Source organism: Sceloporus occidentalis, unplaced genomic scaffold (assembly GCF_023333645.1).
Source record: "Sceloporus occidentalis isolate IW3139 unplaced genomic scaffold, rSceOcc1.0.p SCAF_179, whole genome shotgun sequence".
NCBI classification, from domain to species: domain Eukaryota; kingdom Metazoa; phylum Chordata; class Lepidosauria; order Squamata; family Phrynosomatidae; genus Sceloporus; species Sceloporus occidentalis.
In genome coordinates this window covers 973,252-980,425 of record NW_028317159.1, presented here as the reverse complement: position 1 = coordinate 980,425, position 7,174 = coordinate 973,252, and positions in this window count along the sequence as shown.

Sequence of the window (7,174 nt, the reverse complement as noted above, 5' to 3'; positions counted from 1 at the left end):
AAGTGAGACACCCTTCACTGGATAACACCCCTTTTTGCATAAAATGTTTTTTATTTTTTTTTATGTTTTTTGTTTTATAAGCAGGTTCATATCCAATTCAGTTGAAAATATTTGTAGTTGGACACACCAAACTTTTGGTGAACAGACGAGTTGCTGTTTGAGATGTACCTAAATGTCTAATTATTTAGTGCGACTGCCATCAAGTATACATCGCCAACCATAGGTTCAGTATAAATCCAACAATTGCAAGAAAGCATAGGTGACACCAAAAGCATTAGATTGTTTGTAAAAAATAAAACCACAAAGTGAATTGTGAACTGATCCAGAAGAGTTCTATTAATTTCACTAATAACTAATTAGATTATGTACTGTAAACCGAGCAGGGTGATCCTGACAGTTTTATCCATGTGCCTTGAAGATCCTGAGAGTGTTTTAAAAACATTGAAAGTCCAGTTTTGGAGTGGGATGAGAAAATATCTTGTATGTTTTGGTGACACCAAGGGAACGTTGGGTGCCCAATATTAACCCATCAAATAGCAGGCGCTTGTGTGCCTCTCTTGAATGCAAATTGTTAACCATAATTTGTTAAAAAGTACCGCCAGCATTAGTGTATTGTGTGCTATATAGTCAATTGTATATCTATATAGTCGCACAATGTGGAAGATACTATGAGCAAGTGCAAGATATGTAACCTAGCAATTTATGAAGCTACACATTAACTTACTTTATGAAAACACCTTTCTTTCATTAGCACACATCTTAAAAATATGACTTTTGGACAGTGATTTAGTTGTGCAGTGTGACAACGAGTCAGCTACAATTTGACTTGAACTGATCCAGAAGAGTTCTATTACCGGTAATTTCATCTGGTTGACACTTTGTGCAAAAGAAGTGGATTTTCATAACACGATTAAAATGCTCAACATCGGGGTAGTCATGTCATTATGACTGACAAAGCCGTATCATTTAAGAAGTTCCGATTACTTATGTTCCCATTACCTATGGCAGAAACATATCACAACATATGCATGAAACACAAGCTTTTTCATAGCTTCTCATTCTGCCAATGTATACAGACCAGCTTTACATACAGATACAATTATTGTTTATGTTTGAAAGCTGTCCATCATTCACCTGTGGGAATGTAACTAACTGGAAAACAAGGAAATTTCTAGCTGTAACATAATTGCAAAAGGGCTTTTAAACTTGAACTTGGATTAGCGGTGAACAAAATGTGCCATTGGAACACAGAAGTGATGGGAGTGATAAAGGGCCATTGGAACACAGGAGTGATGGGAGTGATAAAGGGCCATTGGAACACAGGAGTGATGGGAGTGATAAAGGGCCATTGGAACACAGGAGTGATGGGAGTGATAAAGGGCCATTGGAACACAGGAGTGATAGGAGTGATAAAGGGCCATTGGAACACAGGAGTGATGGGAGTGACAAAGGGCCCCTGTACACCTATGAAGATATTCCATTGAAATCAGCCTTTTCCAGCTACAACGTTAACAATGTCTGCACTGTAGTTCTGATCCATTTGATGTTATTTTAATTGTTTAATTGATGATTTTAATGGATGACCTCTTTATTGGTGGTGTATAATATCTATCTAATATTGTTTTTATTGTTGGATTTATTGTTTTTGTGTACTCACTCAGTAGTTCAGGTTGAGGCGATGACCCAATCTGGGTTGTGTCTGGGTGATATAGTTTCTGAAACACTTCTTGATGATGGGTTGAACTAGAGAGATAATTATAGCTTGGTTAAGCTTGGTTACCCTCTGTAATTTTGCCAGACTTGAAAGCATATTGTATCGCATAGGTTGTTTGGCAGACAATTTGGCTTATAAAAAAAGATGTTATTTTATGAATAACAAATGTAAACCTAAATGTGTAATGTACAGTTGAATTAGAACACAATTAAGAAGAGAAGAACGTCAAGGGCGAAAACGGATAATTCTTAAAATGCCCCTTAACTGATGTGTAACAAGCAGAAAGTTGGGGCACCCCTGGGAAATTTCCCTGTTAAAATATGAGCCTAGAAGAAAATTTTGGAACTTTGATAAGGTGCTTTGTGCAGTGACACAGAGAACCTTCCTTTCCCCTCAATATTGGCTTTAAAAAGGAAAGTGCATCATATATGTTAAAACTTGTAAAAAATAGGTTTCATGTGGAAATATTTATATATTTTACAATCCAGTAAAAACCACTTTCTTCTAGTTACATTATGCATTTTGTTAAATTTCGGTGAAAAATAAGCTTACAATTTAAACATATCAAACAGTTCAACCAGACTTAACCAATGATGTCATTATTTTTCTACCCTATACCAGCTGCTTGTATAGCTAAGTAAACTAAATATTGTTTCAGTGATGTATGGTAAAAAAAAAAATCTGGACACTACTGCCCTTTCAATTCTTTATCATTATCCCAAGTAAAGTCCTGTATATTTGGACGTCAGAAGATGACCATTTTTAATCACAACTTGTATAACCATAGTGTTTTCAAAATAGTATATTTTCCAGTGGCCAGTATTTTTCCAGGAACATGTTTATAGCACATTATGAGTTATGCATTAGATCATTTTACACAAAATACGTTTAGGCAACAGTACCATCAAAATGTGAAATATTATGAAATAGTAAAGTTAAATAACTTATTTTGGATAAAATTTCTCATGGGTGAGCTTTAGCTATAGAAATGTTTTTTATACTAAACGTATCACCCCCCAAGGAACAGTGATATAGAAAAATGTTTTAGCTTAATTTTATCGCATGGGGAGATAATGGTGAGGGTCTGGGCATGATGCAGAAGAATTAGACCCCTAAATTTCATACCTTGCATATTATGCACATTTTATGACCTGTTATTCAATGTTCTGGATTGTATTACTTGTGAGATGTGAACTTGAGATATATAATCCGTGAGTGGTGATAAGCTTATTTGTCATTAATATTATAGCACCATCCCGGGAATGTGAATGTATATGCCATTTATGCTCTTTGGGCTGTGCTCCCCTTCCAGTATATATTTTGTGCATATTTGAAGGTTAATACCACGCAGGCGAGTCATTAATAGTGTCCAGAAAAGGCTTTAAATTGCATTAGAGTCCCACTGATTCAGCTCCTTGGTAAGCAATATGCTTAATTAGATAGCACTTGCTGAAATTAGGGTACTTTGATGTAGTGGGGGGCTAAGCAATATATGGCCATATAGTGTGACGAAATATCCAATATTTATTCTTGCTCCGTTTTGTGTACTTTAGTATTTTATACTACTTTACTTTATTATTTTAGCAGCAGCCCGGGAATCTCAATGTGGATGCTTTTTATGCTCTTTAGGCTGTGCTCCCCTTTCTGTATGTTTTTTTGTTGAACATACCTACACCCACAGTATCATACACCCACAGTATCATACACCCACAGTATCATACACCCACAGTATCATACACCCATACAGTAACATACTTACACCCACAGTATCATAAACACGCCAACATACACAGATACAGTAATATACTTCTTACACAGACTTACAGCCTCACTTACACACACAGATACTAGCACATACCTCACATTTCACTTTTTTTTTTTAAATCTCACACACACACACACTCACACACTTTGTTTTGTCAGCAGTCATGCAACACATTGAATTAAATTCCCATGAGACTCAGCCAGACATACTGCCATGATGCTGGCTGAGCGTCATGGGAAGTGCAGCAACAGTAAAGCTGCAGATGCTAGCTGTGAACAAAAATTCTCATTCTCACCCAGCCAGGTGTCCACCATAATGCTGGCTAAGTATCATTGGAATAGTAGTCCACAGCAGCAGAGATTTTTTTAAATGAAAAAAGGCTAATGTTAGCCTCCCTCCCAGGACCCTTACACACACACCTGCCCATAAACACACACACGTTCACTGCCCTTAACACACACATATACACTGCCCTTACACACACACACATATACACTGCCCTTACACACACACACACACATACATATACACTACCCTCACACACACACACACACACACATATACACTGCCCACACACACACACATATACATATACACTGCCCTTACACACACATATACATATACACTGCCCTTACACACACACACATACACTGCCCTTACACACACACACATACACTGCCCTTACACACACACACACACACACATATATATATATATATATACACTGCCCTTACACACACACACATATACACTGCCCTTACACACACACACACACACACACACATGTACACTGCCCTTACACACACACACACACACATATACATATACGCTGCCCTTACACACACACACACACATACACTGCCCTTACACACACACACACACACATATACACTGCCCTTACACACACACACACACACACACACACATACACTGCCCTTACACACACACACACACATATACACTACCCTTACACACACACATATATACACTACCCTTACACACACACACACACACACATATACACTACCCTTACACACACACATATATACACTACCCTTACACACACACACACACACTGCCCTTACACACACACACACATATACACTGCCCTTACACACACACACACACATATATACACTGCCCTTACAGACACACACATATACACTGCCCTTACACACACACACACACACATATACATATACGCTGCCCTTACACACACACACACACACACATACACTGCCCTTACACACACACACACACACACACATATACACTGCCCTTACACACACACACACACACACACACATACACTGCCCTTACACACACACACACACATATAAACTGCCCTTACACACACACACACACACATATACACTACCCTTACACACACACATATATACACTACCCTTACACACACACACACACACACATATATACACTACCCTTACACACACACACACACACACTGCCCTTACACACACACACACATATACACTGCCCTTACACACACACACACATATATACACTGCCCTTACAGACACACACATATACACTGCCCTCACACACACACACACACACACACATATACACTGCCCTTACACACACATACACTGCCCTTACACACACACACATATACACTGCCCTTACACACACACACACACACACACATATACACTGCCCTTACACACACACACACATACATTGCCCTTACACACACACACACATACACTGCCCTTACACACACACACACATATACACTGCCCTTACACACACACACACATATATATACACATACACTGCCCTTACACACACACACACACACACATATATATACACAGTGCCCTTACACACACACACATATACACTGCCCTTACACAGACACACACATATATACACTGCCCTTACACACACATATACATGTACACTGCCCTTACACACACACACACATATACACTGCCCTTACACACACACACACATATATATACACATACACTGCCCTTACACACACACACACACACACATATATATACACAGTGCCCTTACACACACACACATATACACTGCCCTTACACAGACACACACATATATACACTGCCCTTACACACACATATACATGTACACTGCCCTTACACACACACATATACACATACACTGCCCTTACACACACACACACACACACATACACACACTGCCCTTACACACACCACACACACACTGCCCTTACACACACACACACACTGCCCTTACACACACACACACACCGCCCTTACACACACATGTACACTGCCCTTACACACAAGCTAACAAATACCTATACTGCTCTTACACACACACACACACTGGCCCATACACACACACACAAGCTTACAAACACATACACTGCCCTTACACCCCTTTCTCCCATCCCTAACCTCTTCCACCATCCACCATCCTTCTGCCTCCATCCTGTATCCTGCGGTAAGCTGAGGTCTGTCCCTTCGACTATATGCAATTTATCTATCAGGTGCTGATTATCTGTTTAGCAAATACCAACTCCACAGGAAATAATCAAGGACAGAGTGCAAGTGTCCTTGCAAAACAAGTCTATGGTTAAACATTGCAACGGCAGAGATCTATATTGAAAGAATCCTACCTCAGATCACTCTAAAACTAATGGAGAAGTGCAAAGCTGAGGAAAATAAAAATACAAATCTCAGTGGTTCTGTGAACCTTAAGTTGATTCTGCTGGGTGGCTATTCCACCACCCTCTCGTTAAAGAAAGTCTCCCTTACATTAAATAAAACTTTAGTACATTAGCTACTTGTAAAAATCTCTGGGGAAGCATAATTAATGTCCAAATGACAATTAACCATTTCGGTGCCTGTAAGGAAAGCTGTGCATTAATTTACCTCTACAGACAAGAAATAATGATATTATAATTGAGGGCAGCTTCTGTTGTCGGCACTGTGTGTGTACACTACACACCTATCCCATACTGCCCCTTCCCTTTTTGACTCCTTGTCAACATGGTCTCTGCATATGTGAAGAGAGATCAAGGGAGACCAGAAAATGACACAGATACAGGACCGAGGCACAGAGAGAGGCTATTTTGGGAGCAAAGAGATTAGTTTCTGAATAAAAAATGCCTCCGAATGGAGGCTGCTAGTGGTCAGCAACAAATAAAAAATATATGTCCAGGAAACAATGTCTGATATGGCAACTCTAGCACAAACTCAGCTGTCACATCTTATGCTGTTGCACAAGTTTTAAAGTTGGAAGACATTGATATATTGTGGAATATTAAATGTTTCCTAGACCCTGGTTCTAAACCATACCTCCCTCTTCTAGCAAAATCATATAAAGAATTTTAAGCATTAAGAACTAGGTAGTTTGTCTTTACAGCAGTGAAAGAGACTAAATCAACTGAAATTATGTGCATCCATTTGGGTTCCCAACATGATAAGACTAACCCTACCATTCTCCATAAAATACACAAATGCATTATTCATCTAAGTGTTTCAACCAGCTACATAAACAATCAATAGTTTCTTTAGTGGTAGATTTTAATTACTAATATGGGATAATGTTCACAATGATAACTATTGTTATTTTATGATTTGCCTTTTCTGCTGTTCGGGGCAAATAGCACCACCTAGTGGACGATGTGTGGCTGAAAATCTTTAAGTTCAGATGTTAACACATTGTATGTTGGCTTG